The 19087-nt window shown below is 36.8% G+C and overlaps 1 protein-coding gene and 1 pseudogene across 1 annotated transcript in view; one reads left to right on the forward strand and one right to left on the reverse strand.

The window, feature by feature from the left end:
* Window positions 1–19087, reverse strand: part of ZSWIM5 (zinc finger SWIM-type containing 5) — a 221294-nt gene that overhangs the window by 99144 nt on the left and 103063 nt on the right. The window lies entirely within an intron of this gene.
* LOC131808966 (small nuclear ribonucleoprotein G-like) lies at window positions 4907–5119 on the forward strand (annotated as a pseudogene).

Below are 19087 nucleotides of genomic sequence, written 5' to 3' on the forward strand. Positions count from 1 at the left end.
CCCCACATGGGTTTGATTACTGTAGTTTTACAGCAGATTTTAAAATGTCCTACTTAATTTTGAGTAGACTACTGTCAAGTGTGGCCTACTACATAGTCTTGTGAGCCTGAATGTTTAATTGAACCTAAGAAGACACCTTTCCCTGCTGGGTGTGGCAAAGTGTTAAGCTCTTAGGAAGGTGTTGTTACACAGTATGTGCTATATTAACTGTTAGCTATTCCTATTACATATAAATTGCATACAAGAAGGGCTGGCACAATCCTAACATTTATTGGAAAAATACTGGTATTAGTATCAGTATCACCACCACCTCCACCTCCACTACCACTATGATGGCGGCCTATAGAGAGCACTGCAAGTAATCCTGTATGGCTGAAAGGTACAGTATAAAGAAGATAATGGTAGATATGTGCCTGAAGATGTAGGAAGACTTGAGATTATAAGGAAAAAGATAAAGAGCTCTAATTCTTTTTTTAAAACAAGAAAAAATCATTAACATTATTTTAAATAAGGTAATATCATGATTAGATTCTATATCTTAGAAAGATCATTCTGATAGGAATGTGGAGAATGGATTGAATGAGAGAGGCTGGAACAGAAGCACAGAGATTAGCTAGGAGGCTGTTAAAGTTATTCATAGGAGAGAAATGACGGTGACAAGTAGGATAGTTTCAAGTAATTTCAAAGACTACTTTTTGCTGGCAATACACACACACAACACACACACACACACACACACACACACACACCCCTCTAAAAGTCTTCTAGGTTCCAGATCTACATTTCCAACTACATGCTGGACATCTCCTAAGGAAGTCACTTAAACTTAACATGTTCCAAACTGAACTCATCAATCTCCCCCTAAAAATTATGCTCCTCCTGATTTCCCAGACCCTATTAAGGAAAACATCCTAGTCATTCAATGTTGAACCTTCTCTAAAAATGGTTCTATAATCTATTTATTCACTCAGCAAAGCAAGCAATCAAATAACATCTTTGAATTAAGTGCTAATATTGAAGATTATTATAAAGACACAGCCCCTGACTATTTTATAATCTGAAGAGAAAGAGAGACATGTAAATAGGTAGTTATGATACGTGATGGGCAAAGAACTCCTGTGATAGAACTGAGTAAAACTTATAGAAAAATAGCAGACTTATAGAAAAATAGCAAAAAGCCTGGGTGGCTCAGCTGGTTAAGCATCTGCCTTCAGCTCAGGTCATGATCCCAGAGTCCTGGGTATTGGGCTCCAACCCCCATCAGGCTCCTTGCTCAGCAGGACGCCTGCTTCTCCTTCTCCTTTCTCTCACCCCATCCTGCCCCGGCCCTGGCAGCTCATGCTGTCTCTCTCTTTTAAATAAATAACATCTTTAAAAAATAATAATATAAAAATCAAGTAAAATATTAAAAGAAGAAAAATAACAAAGAGAATGGCAAATACAATTTGCATGCTATGTCCTATTTCATTCTTACCCCTGCTTTTTAGTTCAGGATCTCATTCCTACAATGGTCTATAAGCTAGTCTCTTTTCACCAAACTAACCAACACTCAGGCACAAGTAGAAGTAGCTAGGGTATAATGAAGAATACATTACACTTTAAATAAAAATATATAAATCTGGGTCCTGACACTCATTAGCTGGGTTATCTTAGGCGAGCCCAAATCAGAGAGCTGGTCTTTACATCACATCATCATCCTCTTTAAGGATATTAATCTGTTTACTTGTATTCTATCTTTTGTATCTATTTACTGGATTACAATGAGGCTTAAATAGAGTGAAAGTGTAATATCTTCCTGACCTTTCTGTTGGGGAGAAAACCCAACCAAAGAGGTAAAAGATCTGTACTCTGAAAACTATAAAATGCTTATGAAAGAAATTCAGGAAGACCCAAAGAAATGGGAGAATATTCCATGTTCATGGATTAGAAGAACAAATATTGTCAATACTATAGTACCCAAATACTGTTAATACTATACTACCCAAAGCATTTTACAGATTTAACAGAATCCCTATCAAAGTAACACCAGCATTTTTCACAGAGCTGATACAAACAATTCTAAAATTTGTATGGAACCAGAAAAGACTCCAAATAGCCAAAGTAGTGTTGCAAAAGAAAACTAAAGCTGGAAGCATCACAATTCCAGACTTCTAGCTGTATTATGAAGCTGTAATCATCAAGACAGTATGGTACTGGCATAAGAACAGACATATACATCAATGGAACAGAACAGATAACCCAGAAATGGACCCTCAACCCTGTGGTCAACTAATCTTTGACAAAGCGGAAAGAATATCCAATAGAAAAAAAGACAGTCTCTTTCAACAAATAGTGTCAGGAAAACTGGACAGCAACATGCAGAAGACTGAAGCTGGACCACCTTCTTACTCTATATACAAAAGTAAATTCAAAATGGATGAAAAACCTAAATGTCAGACAGGAAAACATCAAAATCCTAGACTAGAACACAGGCAGCAGCCTCTTTTACCTCAGCCACAGCAACTTTTTACTAGACCTGTCTCCAGAGGCAAGGGAAACAAAAGCAAAAATGAACTATTGGGATAAAAAGCTAGATAAAAAGCTTAATCAAGATAAAAAGCTTCTGCATAGCAAAGTAAGCAATCAACAAAACTAAAATGGGAGACTGACAGAATGGGAGAAGGTATTTGCAAATGACATATCAGATAAAGGGCTAGTATCCAAAATCTATAAAGAACTTATCAAACTCAAGATCCAAAAAATAAATAACCCAGTTAAGAAATTGGCAGAAGACATGAGCAGACATTTCTCCAAAGAAGACATACAAATGGCTAAGAGCCACATGAAAAAATGCTCAACATCACTCATCATCAGGGAAATACAAATCAAAACTACAATGATACCACTTCACACCTGTCAGAATGGCTAAAATTAACAACACAGAATAAATGAATACATAAATAGAATTAACAACACAAAATAACAGATGTTGGTGAGGATGCAGAGAAATGGGGTTGTTGGTGGGAATGCAAGCAGTGCAGCCACTCTGGAAAACAGTATGGAGGTTCTTCAGAATGTTAAAAAGAGACTACCTTATGACCCAGGAAATGGCACAACTAGGTATTTATAGAAAGGATACAAAAATACTGATTCAAATGGGCACATACACCCCTATGTTTATAGCAGCAATGTCCACAATAGTTGACCTATGGAAAGAGCCCAAATATCTATCAACGGATGAATGAATGGGTAAAGAAGATGTGATATCTGTATATCGATATCGATATCTATGATATATATATATATATATATATATAGAGAGAGAGAGAGAGAGATATCAATATCAATATATAGATATATATTTATCTGTGTAATGGAATACTATACAGCCATCAAAAAAGCCCCAAATCTTGCCATTTGCAACTATGTGGATGGAACTGGAGGGTATCAGGCTAAGTGAAGTAAGTCAGAGAAAGAAATACCATATGATTTCACTCTTATGTGGAATTTCAGAAACAAAACTGATGAACATATGGGAAGGGAAGGAAAAATTAATTGGATAAAAACAGAGAAGAAGACAAACCATAAGAGACTCTTAACTATAGACCACAAACTGAGGGCTGCTGGAGGGGAAGTTAGTAGGGGGATGTGGTAATAGAGTGATGGGCAATAAGAAGGGCACTTGATGTAATGAGCATTGGATGTTAAACGCAACTGATGAGGGCACAGAAAACCTGCTTCTCCCTCTCCTATTCCCCCTGCTTGTATTCCCGCTCTTGCTGTCTCTCTGTGTCAAATAAATAAAATCTTAAAAAAAAAAAAAGCAACTGATGAAACACTACATTTGACCCCAAAATTAATTGTATGCTATTAATAGTATGCTAACTTGAATTTAAATAAAACTAAAAAAAATTTGGGAACCTGGGTGGCTCAGTCGGTTAAGCATCTGCCTTTGGCTCAGGTCATGATCCCAGAGTCCTGGGATCAAGTCCAGTATCAGGCTCCTTGCTCATCAGGGAGCCTGCTTCTCCCTCTGCCTGCTGCTCCCCCTGCTTGTGCTCTGTCTTTCTGTGTCAAATAAATAAATAAAATCTTTTAAAAAAATTTTTTTTAAATAATAAAAAAATTTAAAAACCCACCCAGGCCAATTTTTTAAATGAGGGGGGGAAAAACTGAACATACTTCACAAAGGAAGATATACAACTGATTAATGAACTGATTAAAAGTGTTCAACAACTTTAATCACTATAGAAATGTAAGTTAAAACCAAAATGAGATACATTACATATGTACTGAAATGGCTAAAATTTAAAAGAACGATACCACCAAATGTTGGCCAAAAAGTGGAGCAACCAGAACTTTCATATACTGCTAGTGAGAATCCCATAAATCAGGTGATGAATTCCAAAATCACACAATCATTTACATATAGGTACACTTTGACACAAAAATGCCATCCCTGGGGCACCTGGGTGGCTCAGTGAGTTAAAGCCTCTGCCTTCGGCTCAGGTCATGATCCCAGGGTCCTAGGATCGAGCCCCCCACATTGGGCTTTCTCAGCAGAGAGCCTGCCTGCCTCCTCCTCTCTCTGCTTGCCTCTCTGCCTACTTGTAATCTCTGTCTGCCAAATAAATAAAAATCTTTAAAAAACTAAAAAAAAAATATTAAAAAAAATGCCACCCCTATGTATTTAGCTGAGAGAAATGGAAAAAAAAAAGCCCACACAAAGTCTTACAAAGAATATTTATAACATATGTAGTCACAATAGCAAAAAATTGGAAAAACTCAAATATTATTCAAAGAAGAGTGGACAAAGTGGTATATTCATACAATGAAATACTACTGTATGCATTAAAAAGTAATGAACTACTGGACGAATTCCATTTGGAGGCATCTTTGAGCTCACTGAGTAGACACCAAGAGCAAAGCTCAACCTCCCAAGTTGAAAAAATTTATGGACAAGAAATTATCATTGAAATGAAATGGTGGCAGACATGTCCAAGGAATATTGTGGGGGTTCGATCTGTTTATGAATCTTGTGATAGATGAATGTGTGGAGAGAGCAACTAGTGGGCAATAGAACAATATTGGAATGGTGGTAATATGAGGAAATAGTATCATGTTAGAAGCCCTGGAATGAGTATAAACAATGGGCGTGTTCATCAGAAGAAAGCAACTGCTTCCACATGTCCCCTCTCCATAGTGCCTGTTTCACTACAAATATAAAAATCAGGTCGTGTGCATTTTCATATTGAACTTTTTTGTTAAACAAACTTTTATAATAGTCCAAAAAAAAAAGGAATGAACTACTGATACACCTAATAATACAATGACTCTCATAACCATAATGCCCAGCATAGATATATACTAAAAATAATCTCACTTATATGATATTCTCCAACAGGAAAACCACTCTAAGGTGGAAAATATTAAAAGTGTGGTTACCTCTTGCAGGTTGGGGATTGCCACAAGAAGCTGCCTGAAATAAATTTTTGGAGAAAATGCTCTATATCATGTAATTGTGGATTACGCTACAGTATTACAGTATTACAATACTTAGCAACATAGATGAACATCATAAATGTAATGTTGAATAAAATATATCAGATAAAAAATATACTTAATTCATGATTATATGAAGTTAAGAAACATGCAACTTTAAGGTATAGTATTTAGAGATATATACTTAAGAGGAACAAGAAAGAAAAGCAAGAATTAGATTACCATCAAGTTAGGGCAGTAGTTATATTTGCAAGGAGGACACACACAGTGATTGTGATGCAGCATGAATAAGTGTTAAAGGGTGTTGGCATTGGTCTATTTCTTGTTCTGGAGGTGGTTAAGTGAGTGGTTTGCTTTGTAATAAAACACTGAGTTATACAAAATAAAGCCATGGTAAAAATAGCACGTTTTAACTAAAAAGTGGATAGAAGCTAATTTTCCAGGTTTCTCTATTACAATTTTATTTTCAATTTGTAAAACTGCAAATTATTATTTTTTTACAAGAAGTCTAGTATTGCTAAATTCAATCACCATTTCTCAGTCCTTATCTTACATTTCACACAGTTAACAACTCCTACATCTTTGATACTATCTTCATTGGCTTCCAGGACAACACACTGTCTTGGTTTTCATTTTATCTTACTGGACTCCCCTTTTTTAGTTTTCTTTGTTGGCTCCTCTTCCTATTGCCATTTCTCAAGCTCAGAATACCCCAGGGCTCAGTCCTTGATCCTTTTCTATACTACTTAACTCCCTTTGTTATTTCAACTGGTGCCTTTGCTTTATTTTTTTTTATTTATTTTTTATTTTTTATAAACATATATTTTTATCCCCAGGGGTACAGGTCTGTGAATCACCAGGTTTATACACTTCACAGCACTCACCAAAGCACATACCCTCCCCAATGTCCAGGTGCCTTTGCTTTAAATAACATCTTTATGCCAATGAACCTCAAATTTAGATCTCAGATAAAGATCTCTCTTCCAAAAACCAGACTCACACATCCAACTCCCTCCAAGTGTTTATAGAAACACTTGGAGGTCTTGATAAATATCTCAAACTTAACAAACCCCAAACCTGTTTCACCTGTAGCCTTCCCCATCTCATCCTTTCAGTTGCTCAGACCCCAAACCATGCAATCATCCTTGATTCCATATCCTATATCCAATCCATCAGGAAATTGTACTTGCCCTACTTATAAAATACTTCCAAAACAATTTCTCAACATTTCCACTATTTCAACTCTGATCCAAGCGTGAATTATTTCACTAACAGATATACCTGCTCTCTTTCTACTCCTTCTTCTATCTATTCTCCACACAGCAGTCAGAGTGAGCTTTTAAAAATCTGTCGGATCTTGACACTCCTCTACTCAATACTTCCAGTGGTTTCCCATTTCATTCAAAGCTGAGAGTCTTAGAATGGCCTAAATAGGCTATGCATTGGCTCCCACTTACTTCCCTGCCTTCTTTTTCTTATTACTCTGTCCCTTACAGTTTTTGTTGCTCTTCAGATATACCAGGCAGAGTCCAACCTTAGAGCTTCTGGTCTAGCTGTTTCTTCCAAATATCTTCTTGGTACACCCTTCCCGCCTTTAAGTAAGTCTCAGTAGATCTCCCTAAGGTCTACCCAGATCACCCCATTAAATACTGAAACTGTTCTATCTCCCTACTGCCATTCCTGCATTCTAAATTCCTTCAAACCCTATTCTCTCATTCCCCTTTTCAATAACACTTACTAACACATTATGTAATGTATTTGCTTATTATGTTTATCATTGCTTTCTTTTGCTACAGTAAAAGCTCAGTGATCTTTGCTTTGCTCATTGATGTATCTCATGTGCCTAGAATGTTTCGCATTCAGTTAGTACTTATGAAATGTAAAATGATTATTACTGTTTATGTTAAGCTCATGGCACCCTTATCATTAATATCATCAGCCAAAAGCACATGTATTTGATTGAATCCTGAATCAATCATCCTAGTGAAGAGGTCGTGTATTGAGTCAGCGAGGCCTCTCATGTACCTTCATGTGGAGCTAAGAGAGTGGTCAAACCTACCTGAATCACATGAAATGATTTCCTCACAAGAACAAAGGACAGCATTTCCAAAAGAGGTAAGGGAAAGTATGCTGGACAGGCAAAGAGCACAACTGGAGGGAAGTATAAAGTAGTAGTTAAGGGTGATTAAGGGACAGACTCTGGAATAAGGAAGGCTAAATTGTATTTATTCCATGCTACTTGCTAGCTGTGAGACCCTAAGCAAATTATTTATGCTTCTGTTGCTTCAGTTTCTTCACTTGTAAAACAGGGATAAGTAATAATTATCTCACAGAGTTGTAATACGTATTAAAACAGTTTTAATGCATATAAAAACACTTAGAGGAGGGCCTAGCTTATAGTAAGCATTACAGAAATGTTAGCTATTGTTGTTGTTTCTGTTATTATTATTAATTGAGGCAAAGTATTCCTCATTATTGCAATTGTATCACAGCACTTAACACTTGGTGAGACACAACAAAGAATAAGAACTGCAGGGTGGCTTGCTTCACTCATCTTTTTTTTTTTTAAGAATTTAGTTATTTATTTGACAGAGAGAGAGATCACAAGTAGGCAGAGAGAGAGGGGGAAGCAGGCTCCCTGCTCAGTAAAGAGCCCGAAGTGGGGCTCGATCCCAGGAACCTGGGATCACAACCTGAGCAGAGAGCCCGATGTGATCTGAGGCTTGATTCCAGGACCCTGGGGATCATGACCTGAGCTGAAGGCAGAGGCTTAACCCACTGAACCACCCAGGCGCCCCTTAAATTCGTCATCTTATCAAGGTGCTTTGCTTAATCATCTATACATCCACTAAGTGCTTATGCTGTGCCTGGCACTTGGCCAGCCAGTTCAGCCTTTAAGGAGGGCACAGTCTACTGTGGGGAAATAAAAGCAATCAAGAGTTATAGGTGCTATTTTAGTTCCATTCTTCCTACAATTTCTCATCTTTCTATTCTAAAACCCAATTTAATACTAAGCCCTTAAAAGTCAGAGATGTCTTCTACTTTATATCATTATTAAGCATTTTCTAAAACATTTAAGTAGCCTCTATACCCAATGTGGGGCTTGAACTCATGACCCCCAAACCTCATGACTGACTAAGCCAGCCAGGCACCCCAAGCATTCTCTAAATTTTTAATAATCATCATAATTCTAGGCCTAGTGGCAGCTCTTGACCAAGAGCCTTAATGAAGCACCTCATTTCTGCGGCAGCAGATGACTAGTTGGCCAATTCCATTTTTGGCCTATGATCAATTGCTACACTGACTTTTTATTTACTTTAACTTGTTTTCTGCATAACCTGTGGAACGCACCAGGATCAACTCTGAGGTACAAGGAGAGGACTAGGGCTCTTGAAATTGTATGATGATGGATAAACCTCATAATATTTCACTCAGACACTCATGCATCACTATATCACCGTTTGAAATGCCAGACTAAATGAATGAAATAGTTGGTTGCCTTTTATCTGATTACATTTAAAAAGTTCTCTGTCATTGGAAATAATAAAGAAAATACGACCACCTATTTTATTCATTTTAATCATCCATTTGCATGCAAGATCCCATGGAAAGTATTAAAAATATAGTAATGAGTAAGGTATAATCCCTAACATTGATCTCAGTATCTAATAGTTGAAGGGGGTACACCTATAAAGATTATTGAATCACATGATAAGGTTCATTTTTTCATTCATTCATTCATTCATTCATTTAAATTACATTATTGACTGCCTAATCTGTGCCAGGCACCATGGGAATATAACTGTAAAGAAGACAGAAACAACTTCTACTCTTATGGAGCATAAAAATTAGTAGTAGTAGTGATGCCGATGGAGTTGGTAGAGACAACCTCCAAGATTTCTTCTAAATATGGGGTTCTTTTGTTTCTCCACAAGTCAAGATGTAATATATGACATGTCAAGCTGGAGACTAAACTGATGGCTGTGACCCACAACTACAGATTGGGAAGAGGTTAGGAAGTATATAGAAAAGGAAAGGTGGGGGGGGGAGGCAAGGCAGAAATAAAAGAAGGGGACTAATATAATAAACACTTGCAAAGTTATTTTTCTTTTCATCTTATAAATAAAATATTTGAAGTTTATAGAGATTAAAGAACTTTCCTGGGGTCCTTACTAACTTTACTAACTTTACAGTTAGTAAAAAGCAGAGCCAGAATGTGAACTTAGCAGGTTAGCACTGTTTCTTCTTCATCTTGCAAATACAAAAAAAAAAAAAAAAAAAAACTAAAGGGGGAAAGAAGGACATTAGGGAAAGCAGGCTAGAGGGAGCTCTGGATGATAAATGGCCATTCAGAAGTAGAATGAAACTCAAGCTCTTGTTAAAGAACTGGCATGCTGCCCATCAAATAGATTCTACTCTGGGTCTCAATTAAGGCAGCTTTATTCTTGTTCAGCCAGATTTACTCCAACTTAAGACCAGTCTCAATTTAGCTTCCTCCTATCTGTGACCAAAATTTACTAATCTTTCCCCACCTTAGCTAACAATTTATTTGATTAGGATAAAAAAAAAATCAGAATACTTCATTTAAGAAAATCAATGACCACATCCAAGTTCCCCAAATAGGCTTTTTTTTTTTTAAGATTTTAATTATTTATTTGACAGATAGAGATCACAAGTAGGCAGAGAGGCAGGCAGAGAGAGAGGAAGGGAAGCAGGCTCCCTGCTGAGCAGAGAGCCAGATGGGGGGCTCAATCCCAGGATCCTGAGACCATGACCTGAGCTGAAGGCAGAGGCTTAACCCACTGAGCCACCCAGGCGCCCCCCCCCCCCCCAAATAGGCTGTTTTGCTGAAAACCATTACTAAGAGTTTCAAGAATGTGGTGCTTGTCAAAATGCATATTTCTAAGCTCCATTCCACATACAGTCTCATTGGCTACAATGGCCTATAATCTGCATTTTAAATAAGCCTATCAGGTGGTTCTAATACAAAGTAAAATATACCAAATATTGGGACTCTAAAGGAATGATTATAAAACCATGTTATCATCTGATTGATCCAGTATTTTCTCAGAAAACCACATATCTTAATGGGACAGCACATCCTTACAATAGAGATAAAATGGAGCACTTGATAAGGTAAAAAAAATAGTAAGAGCTCCCTTATATTGAGTGCCCTTCAAGAGGACACCTTTTATATATTTTTTTACAACAACTTCATGATAATTAATGTCATTTTTCACATTAATAACTTGAGGCTCAGAGAAGTTAACTCTTTTTTAAAAATGTTATTTATTTATTTGACACAGAGAGAGTGCACACAAGCAGAGGGAGTAGCAGAGGAAGAAGCAGGCTTCCCACTGTGCAGGGAGCCCAATGTGGGGCTTGTTCCCAGGACCCTGGGATCACAACCTGAGCCAAAGGCAGATGCCCAACTGACTGAGCCACCCAGGTGCCCTGAGAAGTTAACTCCTTAATTTCACTTAGGAAGTGACTTTCCTACATAATTCATTAGTAGTAGAGCTTGGATCAAACCTGAAGCAACTTTTCAAAATTCTGCAAAGGAATCTCTTCTTTCAGAGCCCTGGAAACCATAACCCTGTGATTTCCCCACAACTCTGTGCCTCTAACCAAATACACAACATATATAGTGGGAAGGAACAATAGAAAAGACAAAAGGGGTAATAGCTAGAAAGCACAATTTTTTTTTAAAGATTCTGTTTATTTATTTGATAGACAGAGATCACAAGTAGGCAGAGAGGCAGACAGAGAGGGGGAAGCAGGTTCCCTGCTCAGCAGAGATCCCAGGATCCTGGGATCATTACCTGAGCCAAAGGCAGAGGCTTTAACCCACTGAGCCACCCAGATGCCCCTAGAAAGCACAATTATTAAAATTTTAAGATTTCAGAGGAAAAGTTGAGATATGGATATGGAAGTGGGTGGCTGAAATGCAATGAATTAGAGGTGAAAGTAGGTGGTGTCTAAGACATTAAAAAGAGAAAGGATAGTGACAAATGTTATAGTAGGAAAAACAATGCTCCCCTCCCATAATGTCTATCTCTTAATCCCTGAAACCTGTGAATATGCCTTACATGGTACACAAGGGACTCTCTTGGAAATGGGGAGATTATCCAGGTGGGCACAATGGAATCACAAAGGTCCTTCAAAGTTAAAGAGTGTAGGGGCGCTTGAGTGGCTAAGTGGGTTAAAGCCTCTGCCTTCGGCTCAGGTCATGATCTCAAGGTCCTGGGATCGAGTCCTCCATCCGGCTCTCTGCTCAGCAGGGAACCTGCTTCCTCCTCTCTCTCTGCCTCTCTGCCTACTTGTGATCTCTCTCTCTCTGTGTCAAATAAATAAATAAAAATCTTAAAAAAAAAAAAGTTGAAGACTGTATCAGAAGAGAATAAAGAGAGCACCTGACTATGGAAGAAAGGTCATAGCCGTGCAATGTTGCTGGTTCCAACGGTGGAGCAGGTAAGCTGTGAGGCAAGGAATATCAGCAGCCTCTATGAGCTGAACAAGGTAAGAAAAGAGATTCTCCTCTAGTGCTTCCAGAAAGAAATTCTCCTCTAGTGCAGCCCTGTTGATGTATTGATTTTAGCCAATGAGACCTCTGTGTGATTTTTTATTATTATTCTTATGTTCAATTAGCCAGCATATAGTACCCTCATTAGTTTTTGATGTAGGGATCATTGATTCATTAGTTGTGTATTGCATCCAGTGCTCATCACCCCATTACCCTGTCTGCCCACCCCTTACCCTTCTGTAGCCTTCAATTTGGTTTCTAGAGTCCAGAGTCTCTCTCATGGTTTGTCTCCCTTTCTGATTTCTTCCCATTTCTTCCCATTCCCTCCCTTCCCCTGTGGTCCTCCACACTACTACTTATGTTCCACATGAGTGAAACCACAGGATAACTGTCTTTCTCTGCTTGACTTATTTCACTTAGAATAATCCCTTCCAGCTCCATCCATGTTGATGCAAATGGTGGGTATGCATTCTTTCTGATGGCTGAGTAATATTTCACCATATATATGAATGACATCTTCTTTATCCATTCTTCTTTATAAAAGGACAACTTGGCTCCTTCAGTCTCATAAAATTCTATCAGTGCTTTTTACATTTTAATTACTATATTTCTTGGTGTAGACCTCCTTCAGTTGATTTTGTTAGGGGTTCTCTCTGAGTTCTGGATCTGGATTTCTGTTTCCTTCCCCAGATTTGGGAAGTTTTCAGCTATTATTTCTTCAAATATATTTTCTTTTCTCTTTCTTCTCCTTCTGAGATCTCTATAATGTGAATGTTATTATGCTTGATGTTGTCACTAGGAGGGGATTTGGAGCTCAGGCCTGGTGGGAGGGGGTGTGTCCACAGGAGAACTCAGGGGTGGGCACGCTGTTAGTAAGTTGGGCTGGTTCCTGCAGGTGCCTATGTGTCGAGGCTGGGGCTGGAGAAGGAAGTGCTGAGTTCCAGCTCTTCTGTTCCTGGAGAACTTGCCCCAAAATTCCTGCCCCTCCAGAGCACGCTCTGCAATTAGTAAACAAATCCCCCTTATGTATACCCAAAGCTTTTTTCAAACTCCTGTTTCTATGCTATATTGCCATGGGCTGCTGAGCTGACTCTTTAAGGGCAGGGACTCTGTTTCTTCTGGTTTTCCCTGCTCTCCCATGAGCCTATTTTTAAAGTTCTAGATCTTAACCTCCACTGAGTATAAGAACTTTTGAAATTCAACCCCTCTTGTTTTTAAAACCAAATGTTTACAGAGATTCATCTTCCCCATGCAGACTGCCTTGTGTGAGAGTCTGTTTTTCTCCCCTCTCTGTGCCTTCAGTGGCCCTACTTCCTGCTACAGTCCCACAGGTCCGTATAGTTCCCTACCCTGCTTCCACCCTTCCTACCCTCTTTGATGTGGCCTCTTCTCTACATTTAGCTGTGGAGAGTTTGTTCTTCAGTCCTTGGGGTCATTTTCTGGGTTATTTACACTGATGAAACTGTTATTTAGTTATATCTCTGAAATGAAGTGAGCTTAGGGTCCTCTTACTCTACTATCCTCCCTAGAACTCAGTCTTATGGTAGTTCTATTTTTAATTCTTTGAGGATCAAGCCTCCATACTGTTTTCCACAGTGCCTGTACCAATTTACATCCCCACCAACAGTGCACAAGAGCTCCTTTTCTCCACATCTTTACAACACTTTTTTCTTGTCTTTTGTTAATAGCCTTTTTTTTCCCCTGAGAGAGACAGACAGCATGCCCCATCAGGGGTTGGGGGGCCAGAGGGAGAGGGAGAAAGAGAGAGAGAGAAAGAGAGAATCTTAAATAGGCTCCATGCCCAGCATGGGTCTCATGACCCTGAGGCGGTGACCTGACTCAAAACCAGGACTCAGACACCTAACTGAGCCACCCAGGTGCCTCTTTATTTTTTATCAAGAAAAGATGTTGGATTTTGTTAAGTGCTTTATTTGCATCATTAAATTTTGTTACTATGAATTAACTTTATTAATTTTTGAATGTTAAACTTGCATTCTTGAGTGAGAAAAATCTCACTTGGTAGAGAATCATTATCCTCATATATTGCTGGGTTTGTTAAAATACTGTTTATAATTTTTGCATCTTTAGTTATGGGGGATATTGATCTATAGTTTTCTTATGATGCTTTGGTTTTGATAGCAGTGTAATGCTGGCTTCACAAAATGCACTGGAATGTATTCCTTCCTTTTCAAATTTTTGGAATTGTTGTGTAGAGTTAGTATTCTTTCTTCCTTAAATGTTTTCTGAAATTCACCAGTGAAGCCATCTGAGCCTGGCATTTTTTAGTAGAATGATTTCTTTATTATGGCTTCTTTAGCACTTACCACCTCCTATTTCTTGCTTATTTTATCTACCCCCAGTAGAACATGTGATCCATGAGTATAAAGTTGTTTTGTCTTTTTCTTTCTTTCTTTCTTTCTTTTTTTTAAGAAAATCTGTTTTGTTCTCGGCTGTATTGTTAGCACTTAGTGCTTGGCAGCATGGCACACAGTGCTTAATATACTGATGAATTAAATTATAAATAGGTACAAATATGTGACACATTATCATGTTTTCTAATGCATTTCAAATGCTCATGCATTCGCATATAAAATGTCATCTCATAAATTATTCCTTTTTGTTTTACACATTATTAGGATATATTTATTTTTTTAGACATTATATGTTGAGCAGGTTATGAGTTTCTATGAATTTCATTATAGGAGAGTAAAGGGAACCTTATAAAAACTTGTTTAAAAGGAGAATATTAGATCTGATAGATTGAGAATAAATGACTTCAGTCATATCAGTGAGAGGAGTATACAAGGGGCAGTAGGTCATTGCTCTGGAAGTCCTCTGAAAGAGTTGCTGTTCCTGGAATTCTAAAAATATCCATCTACAAATATCTTCAGGTATTCTAGGACAGGAAAAGTTGAGAGGAAGAAGTAATAACGACCATCAGTACCTTAAAGATATGTTATAGGGTATCCAAAAGAATTCAAACCTTGTTTTCGAGAGGTCAGTCAAGTCAAGGGTGGTATTAATTATGGAAAAATTTCACATCAACAGTGAAGAAATATTCAAAAGCCACTATACATCCTTAAAAGTAAGGATACAAATGGAGTGTTGGCACTCCAGGACTGGGATTTCCCCTGACTGACATCAACTACACTCCCTCGGGGGAGTGTAGGAAAGCCTGTGTCTCTATGCTATCTTGGTTGCAATGAGGAGAAAGCCCAGAATCAAGAAAGTTCAGAGGATCAGAAGAAGGAAATTTTATAATGATATAAAGAATCAATACAATAGGACGATAAAAAAGTTAGAACTGTAGATGCACCTAATAACAGTACTCCAAAGTATATGAAGCCGGAGCTGAATGAAGTGAAAAGATAAAGGTAAATTAACAATTAATTTAGAGTTAAGAGTTAGAGATTTCTATGCTCTTTTATCAATAACTGATAGAACAAGAATGTATATAAAGTTCTGCTCTTTTGAACTGACAGTTTGTATTCCATGCTTTCTTTTTTGTAGCCAAACATATTAATCCTATATCACTGTGTTCAATGAACTTCTCCATACGATAGCAATGAGTTTTATTTCTTTCATGACATAGAAAATTAAAAATAAGGAACTAGTTTCAATTGCTCAGATTTTTCTCCAAGAGCACAAAGAAGATATAATTAGCACCTGGCACTTGAGCTATTTTTATGGTAATCAGATTTTTCTTTAAATTCGTGTATTGTTGACATACAATGTGATATTAATTTTAAGTGTAAAACATAATGACTCAACAATTATATATATTATACTATGTACATCATGATAAGTATAGTTGCTATCTGTCACTATATGTTATTACAATATTATTAACTATATTTCCTATGCTATACTTTTCATCCCCGTGACTTATTTATTTCATAACTGGAATTTTGTACCTTTTAATCCCATTCACCTTATTTTGCCTTTGCTCCCACCTGTTCCCCTCTGCAACTACCAGTTTGTTCTCTGTAGCTATAAGTCTGTTTCTATTTTTTGTTTGTTCATTTGTTTTGTTTTTTAGATTCTATATATAAGTGAAATCATAAGGTATTTGTCTTTCTCCATCTGACTTATTTCTTTTTGCATAATATCTTCCAGGTCCAGCCATGTTGTTGTAAATGGCAAGATTTCATTCTTTTTTATGGTTGAGTAATGGTCCATTTTAATTATTTATATATATATAAATATATAAATAGATAGATATAGATACACACATATTTTCTTTATCCATTCATCTATCTGTGGATACTTAGGTCTTCCTTAACTTTCTTAATTTCCATAACTTGGCTATTATAAATAATGTTACAATAAACATAAGGGTGCATAAACTTTTTTGAATTAGTGTATTAATGTTTTGTTTTCTTTGGGTAAATAGCTAGTAATAAAATTACTGAATTGTATTGTATTTCAATTTTTAATTTTTTGAGAAACTTCCATATTGTTTTCTACAGTGGCTATATCAATTTACATTACCACCAACAGAGCACAAGAGTTCCCCTTTCTCCACATCCTTGCCAACCTTGTTATTTCTTGTACTTTTGATAACAACCATTCTAGCAGGCATACGGTGGTATCACATTGTGGTTTTGATTTGCAATTCCCTGATGATAAGGGATGCTGAACATCTTTCCATGTGTCTGTTGGCTATCTGTATGTCTTCTCTGGAAAAATGTCTATTCAGATCCTTTGTCCATTTTTAAATCAAATTGAGTTTTTGTTTGTTTTTGCTATTGAGTTGTATGAATTCTTTATATATTGTGGATATTAACAATTATCTGATATATGATTTGCAAATATTTTCTCCCATTTAGTAAGCTGCTTTTTCATTTTGTTGATGGTTTCTTTTGCTATCCAGAGACTTTTTGGTCTGTTAGTAGTCCCACTTACTTTTATTTGCTTTTGTTGCCTCTGCTTTTGGTGTCAAATCCAAAAAATTATCATCAAGACTGATGTCAAAATCTTAACACCTATGTTTTCTTCAAGGAGTTTTACAATTTCAGGTCTTATGTTCATGTCTTTAATATACTTTGAGTTAATTTTTTGTAATTTTTAATTTTTTGTCAGATAGTGGTCTAAGTGGTCAAGTTAGGAAAATATGGTTATTATCTTTTTAGTATCCTTCTGCTCCCCTTAAACACAGACTAGCTCATTGCTATTTTTGTGCCCTTGATCATACTAAAATAATCACTGTCTTCCTCTCTATCCATTTTGACAAGTTCAAATTCCACTAATTCTAAGGTATCTTTTTTGATGATATCAAATTATATTGATTTCTCCCTCTGCTAACTTGTCTGACATTTATTATCTATATTATACAATAGATAAATTACATTCTGTCTTATTTATTAATCATATTCACACCTGGCAGTAATGAGGCAGCTTCCTTCCTACCACTGCCACAGCAGTGTCAGAAGAAACCTGCTACAAGACTTAAAAAAAATGTAATGTCATAAAACATAACATTTCAAACGTCCAGGTTTCAACTGAAAATTACTCATACCAAGAACCAAGAAAACCTCAATTTGAATGAAAAATGTCAACCATTACACACCAACACCAAAATAAGAAATATTAAACTTATTTGACAATCTTAAACAAACCAACATAAAAATGCTTCAGTGAGCCATAACAAACACCCTTGAAGCAAATTTATAAAATAAAAACTCTCAGGAAAGAAATAGAAGACATAGAGTAGAATTGAGCAGAAATTTTTGAACTAGAAAATACAAAATTGAAATGAAATCAACTGACGGACATAACAGCAGAATAAAGGGGACAGAGCAAACAACCAGTAAACCCGAAGACAGAATAATAGAAATCACCCAACCTATCAAAGACAAATCAAAACAAAACAAACCCCAACACACCAAACAGCCTCAGGGAACTGTTGGACTGTAACAAAAAGTCTTACATCATTGGGGCCCCATAGGGAGAGATAAGAAGGTAAGGCCTGAAAAAATAATGTCTGAAAATGTCTTAAATTTGGCAAAAGACATAAACCTATATTCAAGAAGCTGAACAAACTCCAAACAACAATATGCCCCCAAAAATCCACAAGATACTTCAAAGTTCTTAAAACAAAAACAAAAACAAAAGAAGCAAGAAAAACAACACATTATTTATAGGGGAAAACAATTCAAATAATAGCAGATTTATCATCAGAAATCATGAAGGTCAGCAGAAAGTGGCACATTTTTCCATTGTTGAGAAAACTTGTTCTATTTTTTTTCTGTTTGTTCTATTGGTAAACCTAGACTTCTATATTCAGTAAAAATATCCTTCAATAATGAAGGAGAAATCAGGATACTGTCCGATGAAGCAAAACCAAAAGAAATCTATTGCCTGCATATTTACTTATAAAGAATACCTAAAGGAAGTTCTCTAAATAGAAAGAAAATGACAACAGGAGAAATCTTGGAACACTATGAAGAAGGCAGTAAGCAAAAATATGGGTAAGCAAAAGACTTTCCTTCTTCTGTTGAATTTTCTAAATTATGTCTGCTGCTTAAAGAAAAAAAAATTATTGGGTACCTGGGTGATTCAGTTCATTAAGTGTCTGCCTTTGGCTCAGGTCATGATCTCAACATCCTGGGATCAAGCCCCACAACAGGCTTTCTGCTCAACAGGGAGTTACTTCTCCCTCTCACCCTTCCTCTGTGCTCTGTCTCTTAAATAAATAAGCAAAATCTTTAAAAAGAAAGAAAGAAATTATAACACTGATGTGCTTCTACATGTATAGGGGGAATATTTAAGACAATTTGTAATATAAATGAGGAAAAGTAAGAAATGTAAAGAAGAATAAGGTTTCTCCATTTCTTTCTTTCTTTATTTCTTTAAGATTTTATTTATTTATTTATTTATTTATTTATTTAAGAGAGAGACAAGGAGAGAACACAAGTAGACAGAGCAGCAGGCAGAGCGAGAGGGAGAAGCAGGCTCTCCACTGAGTGGGGAGCCCGATGTGAGGCTCTATCCCAGGACACTGGGATCATAACCTGAGCTGAAGGCAGACGCCCAACCAACTGAGCCACCCAGGTGCCCCAGTTTCCACATTTCACTTGAAGT

This window comes from Mustela lutreola, chromosome 10, assembly GCF_030435805.1.
Source record: "Mustela lutreola isolate mMusLut2 chromosome 10, mMusLut2.pri, whole genome shotgun sequence".
NCBI lineage: Eukaryota > Metazoa > Chordata > Mammalia > Carnivora > Mustelidae > Mustela > Mustela lutreola.